The 14912-nt window shown below is 40.6% G+C and overlaps 1 long non-coding RNA gene across 3 annotated transcripts in view; it reads right to left on the bottom strand.

The window, feature by feature from the left end:
* The window catches only part of LOC120549228, an 84387-nt gene that overhangs the window by 52019 nt on the left and 17456 nt on the right, over positions 1-14912 (bottom strand). The gene's annotated exons all lie outside the window — the stretch shown is intronic.

Consider the following 14912-nt stretch of genomic DNA (forward strand, 5'->3'; position numbering starts at 1 on the left):
ACATATCTCCTGTAAACTAGCTGTAAGTGTCTGCATGTATATGTGTATGTATGGAGGATTCTCCTATTACAGCATTGGCTTTAGCTTGAGATACAGCATTTCTGACAAAATTGGTATTGTATATTAGGAAGACAAATAAAGAGACATATACTGATGTATAAAAATGAGTGAAGAGGGAGAGAGGGAGCCATTAATCATACTAGGTATAAGAGACTATTTTGTTTACCAGCAAACAAACTGACAAGTAATTATATCTAATGGATCTACCGAAATATCCCCAAACAGGATCTAAACCGAAAGGAATGGATTGGATGTCTTATTGATCTACAGTAAAACACTACTGCTACAGGAATGAAAGGGATATTTTGAATATCCCAGTGGGTGGAAATAATGCTTTGATTCTAGGCTACCAACGGAAAGTTGTTTCCTATATGTGATTACCTGATACAATTTTTTTTACAATTATACTTCATTTTTTTATTTCTTAAAGTAATACATCTTCTTTTAGTTATAGCTAGCTATTGTTTTAAGTTCATTACATCCCAAACGATTCTGAAACAGAATGGGATGGAAGAAAGAGGGCAATGAGGGGGAGGGACTGAACCGGAAAAACTGAATTAAGCAGCCTGCGGTTTTACAGGGGTTTTGTAAAGTTGCACACAGACACAAAAACATGCAAGCATACACATGCATGAGCACGCGCACAGATACATTTCCCTCCGGTGTCCCGTCTTTTGTTCCTAATTTAGCTCTCCCTCTCTCACACTGTCTCTTTATTTCTGTCTTAATCACTCTCTCCATCTCTTTTCTCCTTGTGCTACTCTGCAGTGTTCTTTAAAGTAGTACTCTTTACCAAAGAAGGTTTGGTTTTTTTGAAATGAGGAAGGGGAGAGAGAAGAAATATATTGAAGAGATTAAGGAAAAAAGAGCAGCTAAGGTCTTATCAGGGTAATGACGCAGCAAAGTTTGGAATAAGAAAAAATATGTAGGTTCCTGCTGCTTTCCTGCCTATGTGTATGTGTCTGTCTGCTGCTAGACACGCGCGTGTCAGTATTTTCCTCATTATCTACAGTATCTGTTTACCCTGTCTATTCTGTATATCAATCTCTCTCTGCCTCTCTCTACAAGTAAGGCATACAATTCACATCACATAATATGAACTCCAGAGTTGCCACATCTCTAAAGTATTTAGTAGGATTAACCACTGCGTCAATTCTGCTCTTCCGTACCTTATCCAATATTTACAGTGCATACATTTGTTCATGAGGTTTCTTTTCACTGCCTGACATGTTGGAACATTTATGCAAATAAACATGGCTCAAAGTCTGGGCACAAACATCCTCATGACATCAGTGTATTATGTCATCGTAGATTATAAACACACTTCCTACTTTAGAACATCTCTTGCATAGAAAAATGTAAAATGTAAAAAGGTTTTTTTTGTTTGTTTGTTTTTACTTTGAATTATCATTACATTACTCTTTTTGGAATGAAATCTGATGTCAAAAGCCAGATAAGCTATAAAAGATGGCCCATTTCTCTCCTTTCCTACAGCTGAAATCCACCCTGCATCACTTTCTTTTTGCATCAACACCGCTATACCACATGCCACACATCAATAACTCTGCTTTCATTGCTGATCTACTACACTGTTGGGGACCAAGAAGCTGGTTAAACAGTGATTTGGCTCCGATTGAGTTGACTGCAGAGACACAGAAGAGGCAGGACAAAGGATCTTGGCCTACATGTGAATTCCAAAGCCAGTTTCACGAAACTCCTATAGGCTGCTACTTGGAAGCACTTCGCAAGATGGAGAAAGTGCATTTAACACGTGTGGGACAAGGCAGACTGGTGGTGAGACAAAGAACTGCTTCACACCTGTGACCAGGTTGGAGTTTTCCCATTGGCCGTCAGGTCTTTGAATGCACCACCCCGCCACTAGGAGGCGGGGGAACGATAAAAGCGTTCGGCGTTTGTGCTTTCTTCGCTTTTCCACCGTGACTCACGTCGCAATAGGAAGCACTCTAGTCCGGACTAGTAAACTAGAAAACCAGCATCATCTCGCTGGTCGAGTTTCGACCTGGAACAAACTTTATATCGGCCTGATATACAAAGGGGATCCGAGGGAATACTTTGTCAAAGTATTCCTTCATCTGCAGCGGGCTTAATCAGCCTGGATTGAAGAAAAGGACTACGTTCTTTTTCTTGTGTGGTCGACCTGGAGTAGGGCTGGGCGATAAAACGATAACGATATGTATCGCGATAGATACGTAATCAATATCAATAGAAAATGCGGTCGATAAAACATTCGATAACTTGTTTTTCTTCTTCGGAAGAAACCAGAAGTTGCAAAGCAAGTTTGGTTGCATGAACAAAGGCACTCACTCTCTGGTAACCTAGCAACGTAGGGAGTGACACTCTAACAGCCAATCATGTAACAGTATCCTTTTTGGTTGCGCCACATTGCTGTCTCGTGTTGGATTCTACAATAACAGAACCGGCGGCGTGGAGCGATAAGTGGAAAGTGAGTGCCGCAGCGAGCAAGGAAATTGTTGATAAAACAGGAAAAGTCAGTATGGCAGTTTTTGGGATTTTATAAGTCTGACCGTCGTCCCCACCAACACTACCGCAAACTTGTTTTACCACCTTAGCCGCGCTCACACTTTGGAGCACAGCCGTATTCGTCAGCAACGTCCAACATCTGCAGCTGCTACACCGCACAAGTAGCAGACCGCCATGGAGAGGTACTCTGCATCAGCGCCTTACTAAACGCTACAAAGAAATAACGGAGGCAGACGTGCTGAGCACTGTCCAGAAGCCAGGTTACCAACCTAGCACTAAACCTGCAGAAAATAGTTCTTCTCAGGTTTCAGGTTTCTCTATGTTTATATTTAACACTTTGCACCATTTTATTACACCTTATTAAGCAGTTCTTACTTATTCTTTCTTCACTGTGATTTTAGACTTTTTACATTTTTTTAAAACGTCTTTTTACAGACGTTTACATTTTAATTATTTGAGTGATTTCCATGGTTGTGTTGACATTTCTGCTTTTATAACTGAGGGGATTATAATCAGAGGAAGGTTAAGTTTAAAATAAAAATGTTTAAATTTAATATATTTTTCTCCTGGTCCTTATTTTAAATAGGTCATAAAAAATATCAATAATTATCGATATTGACCGATATGAAACACTTATATCGTGATACAGTTTTCAGCCATATCGCCCAGCCCTAACCTGGAGTACGTTCGTCCTTTGCTCCAGACGAAACGGACCGTTAAACCCTGGCAAGCGGTTTAACTGACAAACAACGCATATACAGTAAGGCTTACACAGTTCTGGGCAGATAATAGAACTAGTGCGTTTTGTTTTGTTACTAATGAGCAAAAGGGTTCGCTACCACTTGTTGCCATTAATGTGATCTGATTTAATCATGTACTGGTCCATATGTGATTATTAATCTGTCTGTGAATATATAACTGATCATTATATCGTTTGATTCTGGTTGTGTTAAGTAGCTGGGTATAACTGTAATCGCTACCTGCTAATTCATTCCTTTCATGGAATTTAGTTACTGTCTGCGATAGAATTGCGAAAATCAGCTGCTAGCTACTGGAGTGGTTATAGTGACGTTTCCCTCAGCAAAACCAAAAGTCTCAGTCTGTAGGACAGTGGCTGAGGGGAACTAGGTCATTATCAATATCTTAAGATCAGAAGTGCCTCTTTTCTTTACTCTCCTTCTCTTTCGTCCTTTACTAACACACACACACACACACACACACACACACACACACACACACACACACACACACACACACACACACACACACACGACACAGGCTAGCCGCGCAATTACCAAGCTAACGCTGTAGCTTCACACGTGGGATCTCCCTACGTTCGTACAGAGCTAAAACAGGGACTAGCTACCAGATCGGTTAAGCGTGCCCGTTGCCTAGCAACCCCCCCGGCTTCTTCAGCCCTCTCCGCGCACGCAGCACCACTACCGCCCTCTTGGGGCTAAATAGTTTTGTGCAGCTCACAGGAGTAGCCATCTTTGGAGGTGTTTTGGTGTTTAGAACTACACTCCGACACCGCCCCCTCCTTTGTCACTCACTCTCTCTCTCACACACACTCACACACAGACAGACACAGACGTGTCCATGACACATGCTGCTTTGTTTTTGCTTTGTTTTTGGTTGTGATATTATAAAAAGGTATATGAGTTTATTATTGAAGGATTATTGTTTAGCTACTGATAATTGTGAAGTTAATAAATCTTATTATACTTAATTAGCAATTGCTTGTGATTATTTGTGTACTTGTTGTAATAATTGCTGGTCGATCAGGTCCGTTGCTTGGATTCACCCCTTCCTTTATTTCCTTTTTAAAAGGATTTACCACAGAAATGAGACTGTTCCACAGTTTGATTATTGGTCCCTGACTAGCAGGGTGGTGCCCCGTTTTGATTGTTTGTCGATTTGATAAAGTTATTAATAACCATATTCATAACTTTATTAATATTGATAAAACATCTTTGATAATTTGCCAATGATCAAATCTGTACCCTACGAGAATCCTACAACACCCACTCCTGTGTTAGTTTTGTGTTAACTATCAATCATAAGAGTTCAGAAACAGCCATGTCCCACTAGTTTTACCATGTGACTGCCTATTGACTTGCCAAATCATTTGCTTTTCGTTTACTAGCAGTTTTCTCACCCTTAAATTGCTCCTCAGGATCCAACGTTGCTGGGTGGGGGAAATGGAGCTGGTAAAATGGGTGGCAGTGGTGGGAAGGTTTGGGTCATTGTGGTCTTGGTGGAGTTGTGCCATCCAAGTGTAATGGCAACCTTTGTGAAAGGCTACTTCTGCTTTTATTGCTGACATTTGTGATCCACCCCCTCATTGTTGGTTTTGTGTTAATTTAAGATTAATAAATTATGCCCATGTGTGGATTCCCTTGTCAGATTCCCTGAGCCAAGTTTGTGACAGTCAATTACATTGTTTTACTGTCCAAAGCAACACTTGCAATTGTCACTTCCTAGAATATCTGCACATGGCAACTACAACATGGTTAGGTTAGTAAATTAATAAGTTTATGGCAAAAAAAAAGGGGGTTAAGGTTGTGCAGGGTACACACCACACAAGAATCAAGCGGATTTTGGGCCTGATTCCCCCCTCCTGACAATGGTCAGCAAAGCCTAGATTTTTTTGATGATTCTCAAGATTATCTTGCCAGAATTTCCTGTTGCGTAAGGTATGCTAAGAGTGTTTTCTTACATCCCCCAATCTGCTCAGAAGTCTATCCTGGCTGCACTGATTTCAAATCTCAAATATTAAACCTGTTCAAAATTTCCGATCTGACATCCTGTTGTGTGTGGAGAATGCTGAGAACAGCTGAGGACGCAGTCCAGTTTTGTTTGACCTGGACCTGGGTTCTAAGGGAGACCGGTGCTCAAACAGCTGATCAGTGGATCACAAAGGGGGAGAGAGGGTGGAGGAAACGGTAATCACTATCAGCGCTAACAGTGCAAACAGAGCATTAGTTAACAACATGGTTAGCTCACACTCATCATCGTGACCTCGCTTCCGGGAGAGAGCCATGCTCATCATTAACCGTCCCGACCGGCGTTATCAGCGGGTAACCTTTATATGAGCACTGACCTCTCGCAGAAGCCCAGCCCGGGCAGCGCAGTTATTCCATTGTCGCTATGTTTGTATACTCTAAAGTCAAGTTTAATCGCGCAAGATTTCCGGTTTTAGTCTGTGGTGTGCTGTTCTGGACAAATTGTTCCTATTCAAACACCATAGGAACAAAACTGTTAAATGAGCATCACACCACCTAGCCCTTACCAACAATAATTTTCACTTCTATAGACGACACTTTGTAACCTGTGCATACAACTGATTATCATTTATTAATATACAACCACTAACTGTAGAGCTTCAATTGCCAGGTGTCCAGAAATGCAACCATCAATGAATTAAAAGTTGCTCAATATCTGCTGGATAAGTAAATAAGCAACTGGTAGCTAACACATTTACCATATCAACTTAAAAGGTGATATGTTATGTTCACAATTTGTTTCTAGTGCTCTTAAAGGGAAACTTCACCGATTTAGCATTAAGCTTTATATCAGTAGAAACCCGGTAGTATTTTGAATGACCGTGCTTCCCTCCCTCATGTCCCCCTGAGAGGGGAGATCTCTGTATTGTGGGTCTGGAAAAAAGCCTCAGATGACGCAAAATGAAGATTTTTGCGTCATCTGAGGTTTTTTGCCCAGAGGCAAAAGACTACAGCCTGTATTAGGAGCCACTTCCGCATAGCCCAAAGGGGGTTGGACTGTCGGCTTTTTCCGGAGATTGCAGAGAAAAAAACGAGTGTCAGTCATTTTGAATCCTCGCTTAGCTTCTCAGCAGGAGAAGAAACTGTTCATCCCGACGGAAATTTTAGAACAACAATTATGTGCATTCAAACTACCACACACGTGTACCACCACAATACATTGGTACAGATCGGAGAATATGCAGGACACTTTATTACAGACGCAATACTTGACACACTACGCAAGCTTCGCCTGCACGGAGACCAGCGGTGGTGCTCGATGCCTCTGGCCGGTAAAGCGACCTCATCAGCGGGGAGCGTTGAACGAGTGTGCCGGTGGAAAGCTAACGCTAGCCAGCCATCTCATTCACCAATACTGCTTGCAAGTGTCCGCTCATTAAACAAACTGGACTACATCCAACTTCAACGAAACTCCCAACGTGAGTTCAGAGACTGCTGTGCTTTTGTTGTTGTGGAAATATTGCTGTGGACAATCCAGCCTGCTGCTCGGTCACCGGGTAAGACTACTAGTGGAGGAGGGCTGTGTTACCCCGGACTGCCTGTTGCAGAAATGGGGTGATTTGTATCCAACTAACTGCTAACAGCTGGTGGAGTTTGTGACTGTAAAATGTCGACAATTCTAGCTACATCCCACGCAAATGTATGGCTGTGTTTGTGATGTTTATACCACAGCCCACCAAGAGCTAATGCTAGTAGCTATGTGTTAGCCTTCTTTTATGGCTTGGTTGAATTCTAATGTAGAATGCGGTCGGTTATTTCTTGTTATACCGTGGTCTGGGTGAATACTCGATTCTGATTGGCTGCAGGATGTCCATTAAAAAGTGATATAGGACACCTACTAAAGGAGTTCGGTGAAACTGACTGTTTACTGTTCTAAATTAATGCGCTACATTAAATCAATAAGGAAATGTGGATTTATTATTTCCAACTCGTCCTCTGAACACCACAGGATGGCGCTAAAACACACAGGCTGCAAGAAGTAAGTTCTACTGGCCCGTAAAAGTCGTTATATTGTTTTGGGGACAATGACATGGCTGGATAGCTAGCTTGTCTTGTTGTTCAACATACTGTCAAATTATTTTTACTGATTGCCAACTGTACACAATGTTATTGACTTTGGATCTTGCTAGCATAGCGTTAGCTTTCTGGCTCGTAGCTAAACTGAAGGGTTCTACCAGCTGAGCGGACTATATAAATATCTCCGGTTGCTAAGGGAGGCAAGTCGTATCTAAGGTTCTTCCTAATTCCTGGTGGAGAGAACAACATTTGCATTGCATAAGAACCTGATGGATGGGAATGATTGTTCCAGGTATTAGTCAAACCGTCAGGCGTAACCAGGGAAACGGAGTTATTGTTTGGATTAACTTTAGATTTCGATTGTAAAACTAATTAAAATATGAACTAATGTTTTAAAAATGTGTTATTTGGCAAGTGACCATGGTATAAGCGGGTTAATGCCCTTCGAGGTGTCCATTGTCAGGTATTAATGGACTTCGGCGGACGGACGGTTCACGCCTTGCCGTCGTCCATTAATACCTGACAATGGACACCTCGTCGGGCATTAACCCTTACATAACAGACCGCTGCTAAGGATAACACACCATTGCCATGCATAGCAGAGCGTTGCCATGGACACAGTTCTGTTCCCTCTGGAGCTATCAATCAATCTGCTGAAAGAAGTCCAGATAATGTATCAGCTGTGGCAAAAAAGTATGTTTTAAATGTGTAACACCACTTGAGCCACGGTGAAACGTTTTTTCGTGTATATGGTTGAAATGACAATAAAACACACTTGTTGAGTTGATCGTCTCACTGTCTGTCTGTAAAGGGTAGGCGTGGCTTGGGAGTAGACTCTGAAGTAGTGAAGCAACTGTATTCTGGGATTTGGTGTCTTTCATCCACATGAGCCAAAAACACATTTTCTGGCTTTTCTCGGCCGAGAAGCAACCAATTTCTAAAAAAGTTCCACATTTCTACTACATAAGTGACCCAATTTAAATATATATTCATCTTTCCAATGGTGAAATATTCCTTTAAGTGACCAAAAAATCTGTTATTGCAGGTATATCTAGTGTAGAAGACCAGTTACTCATTTAAGAGAATATGTTGACCAGAAATTCAGATTCACATCTGCCATTGGTTGGCTGAATTGCTGTTCATTGTGATGCTTTCAGGCAGATCTTGGATACAAGAGGTGGAGTTAAAACACACTCCTGGTTAGTCAGGCAGGCCTATAGTAGATAATAAACAGGCAAGATTAGAACAAGCATAGTGGAATCAGCAGTCAAGGAGAATTTCTGCCACAGATGAAGATGTATCCTCTGTCGCATGAGGAGGAGCAAGTGAAAAGTACAGCCATGTTGACTTGATGTGACGTATTTCATTCTGTGTTCAGCCCCTGAATGGATGAATATTGCAACAGAGACTAGAGAGATGGAGGTTTTACTGCAAGGGACATGAGATGGAGATGGAGTGGACATTGTCATGACAGTTTATTCATCTGTGAAGACTAATCTTCTTGACAGTCAACTAACATACAGAATGAACAGTCGGCTATCAAAGGGTGTTACCAGTGCTACATTGCTTATGCCTCTGTCACTCATCTTGCCACACAGGGTGTTTTTGTGTTAACAAAAAAAAGAACTGTTGTTGCTTCAGTCAACATTTCCAGAGGTTAAAGCAAAATGAGGACTTGTCCAACCACTGAGCATGTTTGAATGACTGGAGAAAGCACTGCTGAGATATGGCCCACTTCCTGGTCACATCTTCATTACAAACTTTGTCACAGTCAAATGGTCAGCTACGCATGACATAAATGTTCCTGACAGAACTGTACAAATGTTGAAAATGTTCACTCAATCAATATATATATGGGCAAAGATTAAAAGTTTTAATCGCGATTAATCACATGATTTCCCTGATTAATCACGATTAATCACATAGTTATCCCAAAGGGATCAATAAAGAGAAGTCTAAGTCTAAGTCTGTTATACGCAAAATCCAATAATGAAGTCAAAAGTAGTGTATAGCGCAATTTTATTTGAAATGTTCTGCCATATGAAAGTGCCAATGAAAGTGCAATAACATTTGTTCTGCAAACACTTAACATCAGCATTTTGTTTATACAGTAGCAGATAAATAAAATATTTAGTGTAAATCTCAACTTAAACAATGTAATCAAAGCAAATACAAAATGAAAGCTTATTGCCACTGCCAGAGCATTCATGTTATCCTGTTTGTTATATATATATATATATATATATATATATATAATTATATCTCCTTTTCATACAACTCGTGTATTCTTCTTGTGATGCTGCGTCTTGAGGGAATCTCATACCTGCCGTCATTTGTTGCGATTTTCAGAATGTTTCTCAGACCGACGTCCTCCACAACACTAATCAGCCTGCAGTCTGTAGCTATCCACTTCGCTATGGCATTTGTTAGCTTCTCTTGCCTTTGTTTATCTATACTTCTCCCACACGCTGCATCTAACATAGTCTGCCGACGCACCACTGTTTGTTTCGTTGAATGATTTGCTGGTATCAACTGTGTGTATTACACTTATGTGATATTAGACTGGAAGTACTCCGGCGATAAGACAATTCAACTTTGCAGTGGTTACAAATTATTTTGGTTCTGTCGACTGCACCGTCTGGAAGAACTTTAAAATGAAAATGGCCATGTAAAAGTTCCGTACCCTTCTCCATGTTCGTTTATCCGCCAATAGAGTGCCAAAGTCATGCCTCTTCCGGTGGACTCAGAACAAATATGAACGGTAGTGAACAGGGAGAAGCAAATTCTTTTTTTGATCCCATTTGAATTGAGCCATGGATTACAAATATGATGTTCGTCAATTTAAAAGATAATTTTTCAACCGAAGAAAGTCTCAGTTAGCCGTAGGTTTGTCATATGACCACTTAGTTTTGTGTGAAACCACTCAGTGAACTACATCTCCCGTCTCACACAATCTACCTCACCTAGCTTGATGCTCGGCTTGCTCGCTAGCTAGCTAGCTTAGCTCTGTTCTACAACACATGTAACGTTATCTTAACTGCTGTGTTTTATCCAGTCAAGTGTTTTTAGCAGATAAGCAAAAGAACAAGCAAGATCCTCTGCTCATTAGAGTAACGTTACATCCCCGGTACGATACACACAGACATCGTAGCTTCAGCCATGAGACATTGAAGCGTGTAGGCTTTCTAATTACGTATTTTCACAGTCTTATACTTCAACACTTTAACAATAAACCGAGACTTTCTTCGGTTGAAAAATAATGTTTTAAAATGACGAACATCATATTTGTAATCCATGGCTCAATTCAAAAGGGATAAAAAAATAATTATTATCTCTCCATTGACTCTCGTTCATTTTTTTCCGAATTAAGGTCCCATGGACCGGAAGTAGAAGGGTGGGACTTCGGCTCTATATTCTTTTCTTTTCCAGTTCCTGTAAGTGCGGCAGCAGTCAGCAACAGACTTTTACAAAATAAAAGCCTGTGAGCAACAGACTTTTACAATAATAAAAGAAATAATAAAAACTGCGTTAATGCACGATAAAATAATTGTCGGCGTTAACTAATTAATGAGTTAACGCGATAATAATGTGTTAACTTGCCCAGCCCTAATATATATATAGTGCCTTGCGAAAGTATTCGGCCCCCTTGAACTTTTCGACCTTTTGCCACATTTCAGGCTTTAAATATAAAGATATAAAACTGTAATTTTTTGTGAAGAATCAACAACAAGTTGGGACACAATCATGAAGTGGAACAGGAAATTTATTGAATATTTCAAAACCTTATAACAAATACAAACAGAAAAAATGTTTCTTATGCAATGCAAACGCTTGTCAAGAACCTTAGATACGACTTGCCTCCCTTAGCAACCGGAGATATTTATATAGTCCGCTCAGCTGATAGAACCCTTCAGTTTAGCTACGAGCCAGAAAGCTAACGCTATGCTAGCAAGATCTTGAAATTTGCAAGATTTGGAAATAATAAATCCACATTTCCTTTTTGATTTAATGTAGCGCATTCATATAGAACAGTAAACGGTCCGTTTCACCGAACTCCTTTAGTAGGTGTCCTATATCACTTTTTAATGGACACCCTGCAGCCAATCAGAATCGAGTATTCACCCAGACCATGGTATAACACTTTTTAATGGACACCCTGCAGCCAATCAGAATCGAGTATTCACCCAGACCATGGTATAATATACATTATACACACATTCTCAGTTGAAAGGTCATATGGCTTTAAATTAGTGGTTGTTAGTCAGGACTGTGTTAGTCCTACATTGTATGTGGGTTTTAAAAGTGGTTACATGACTGATGAAATAGGACAATTCCCAACATTTATTTCATTTTTAACTAACTGGAATTTGAGATATGTATTAGGCTTAGATTTATCAACTCGGTGGCCAAAACTGAACCAGTATCTTCTAAATGGAGTCAACTTCACCTAGTGGTGGCTAAAACGTGGCACATGAAAACCTTTGGGATAGTCAGACACTCTCTTGAAAAGTAAAGCCTGGATCAGTTGCAATGCAGAGACATGGCTCACTTCCAGTTTCTCTATCTCTGTCCAAATTCACTTGCATGTCATGAGCAAACACTTGGGAGTATCAACATCCTGCTTGCATCTAAAATATGCTTCATATTGCATACGTTGAAGAATTAATCATATAGATGATGCACAAAACATTGGATACACAGTTTTTTGGGATTAATCTGAGGCCCGTTCCAGAAAGCAGGTTTAGTGAAAACTCTGAGTTGGTTAACCCTGAGATGAGGGAAACTCTGAGTTTTCCGTTCCAGAAAGAGAGGTAACTTAACCTCAGAGTCAGTTACTATGGTAACTGAGCCTGTGAACCTAACCTGGTCGGGAGCAGGTTTTCTTCAAGAAACCTCGAGTTTCTCTCAGTCTCCTCCTCTCAGAGGGAGGAGACTGAGAGAAACAGGGAAAAAAAACTTGAGTTTCTCTCATTCTCCTCCCTCTGAGAGGAATTCATTTCCTCATTCATTCATTCAGTCTGTATCGGACGCATTTTAATGCAGTTTGTTATCTGCATGAATAAAAAGACGTAGCCTATTGGTTTATGTTAGGCAGACTATAAAATGTGTCATGTCCTTTTGTTGACAATCCCGTTGATGAAAAAGCTGTATTAATTCACAGAGAGTTTACGTGGATATTGAGTCCCGACTATAGATGTATTTTCATTTCTACATAACCGATTTGAGAGGTATTTTTTTTATCACAGTCCATTAGATATGTAGATACCTTATCTGTCCTCATATCACCCACATCAGCCATCGTGGACAGGCTTTAACCAAGCAGATTCTTTGTGTCCATTACGGTTTTTGCAAACGGCAGTTTTCTTTATAACAGTAGCGGATCATACTGTAGCCTAATAGTAAAGCCACTGTAGAGGCGTCAGAAAAGTGTGACTCGCTCTGAAACGTTTTTTAAACGTCTATGTAGTGTTCCCTGGACACAAACCAGTGAGAGCCATAAAAAAGAAATAAATGATTATACATTAGCTATAGTTCTGTTAATGATCATGGTGCTGCAGCCTCAGAATGGGATTAGTATAGTTTACTGTTTCGCCCACAGGATTGCACCTGAATGAAATTATAATACAATTCCAGTTTTCACCAGTAATATTATAAGTTTACTGTGATTAAATATGAAATTAATACACTGTTAATGCGTACGCATTGACTCAAGCAGCAATTTTCTCCCACACAAATTCTCTTTTGCAGCATCAGCCCATTGACATAGCCGCTGTCTTGCTTTTTTAACGAAATGCATGTTCAAACTTGCTGTTTGTGCGCATGAGTATTTCCGCCGACCCGTTTGTTTGTGGTTGTTATCATGGTGAATCGTAGAATCATGGCTCCATTCATACTGCCTTTTGTGCACGCGCGTAACCCTGAGTGAACCTACTCCGAGTTGATTGAACCAACTCATATCAGCTGTTCTGGAACCAAAAACTCTGAGTTTCCCATCTCAAGGTAAATCAACTCAGACATCAGGGTTAGACTCAGAGTTTGTTAAACCTTCTACCTGGAACGGACCCCAGAACTACTACAGTATATTTGCTATGCCACAGATGGCTCTGAAAAGGATCTTGTTCATACAGGTTGGTTTAAGGTTGACAATAAATCTTTGACTGATGGGGTCATGCAATAGAGTTTTATTGAGTCCAAAATGTGCATCCTTGGGTCTCTGATTGCTGCCGGATTCTAGATTGAAAACAAAAATAGCATAAGAAATAAAGACTACAGATACACCTTCAGTGCTGTGCTTGGCCTCCTAAATAACATAGCCACATTTGTCTGCATGCCCCCTGCTGTACATCTGTGTAGTTTAATTAGCAGCTAGAGACTAATGACATGAATAGAAATGCAAAGTAAAATTTGAAAATATTTTTTTAATTAAATTTATATGTATCCGGAAGCAGTATGTCAAAGACAACTGGAAAGAGCTGTTTATTACACCTCCTACACACACACTTGTTTCACTGTCTTTGCGGGGACCGTCATTGACATAATGCATTCCCTAGCCCCTTACCCTAACCATCACACACACACACACACACACACACACACACACACACACACACACACACACACACACACACACACACACACACACACACACACACACACACACACATACATACACACACACACACACACACACACACACACACACTCACCATCTTGCTGGCTGGACAGATGGTGGCACTGGGTGATGCTAGAGGCCAAAAGGACGGCTCTAACCAGCTATACACACACACACACACACACACACACACACACGAGATACATACATGTCGTAGTTCCCACATGTAGTTGCACAAATATGGGGCAACATACACATGAATAGACACACACACACACACACACACACATACACACACACACACTCTTTCTTTCCCTGGTCACACATTTATTCAGTGACTCGGTCGCTGTTTGTCAAACAGAATTTCTATTTCAAATGAGAATGTTTTTACCCAGCATGGGCATTGTGTGTGTGTGTGTGTGTGTGTGTGTGTGTGTGTGTGTGTGTGTGTGTGTGTGTGTGTGTGTGTGTGTACTATATATTCTCTGTTCCAGTTTTCACATTGATTTGCAGCTGTTATCTCACACTGCAAAAAACTGCCTTTATTATCAATGCTTTCAGTGTGTTGCGTTTCAGTGCCGTGTGTGTGTGTGTGTGTGTGTGTGTGTGTGTGTGTGTGTGTGTGTGTGTGTGTGTTCTGTGTTAATAATGTTGCTCAGGTATTCATGAATAATAAAAACCTCACTGTATGTTTATTTTTCAGCAGGATGTGTTGTTGTTTTTGTCAGCCAGATGGGGAGAGAGAGAGAGAGAGAGGCGGAGAGTGTGTGTGTATTTTCCACATGTGCATGCATACTGTATGAGAAAATATGAATGTATTGTGTGTGTATTATTCATGTGGCATGGTTATGAATGGTGTTCTCTTGTCCTGAGAGCTTTCCATTCCCAGAGCATGGCTACTCTGTTCTCGAAGCTTCTCTTAGCAAGGGAGGGGT

This window comes from Perca fluviatilis, chromosome 2, assembly GCF_010015445.1.
Source record: "Perca fluviatilis chromosome 2, GENO_Pfluv_1.0, whole genome shotgun sequence".
Classification (NCBI taxonomy): Eukaryota; Metazoa; Chordata; class Actinopteri; order Perciformes; family Percidae; genus Perca; species Perca fluviatilis.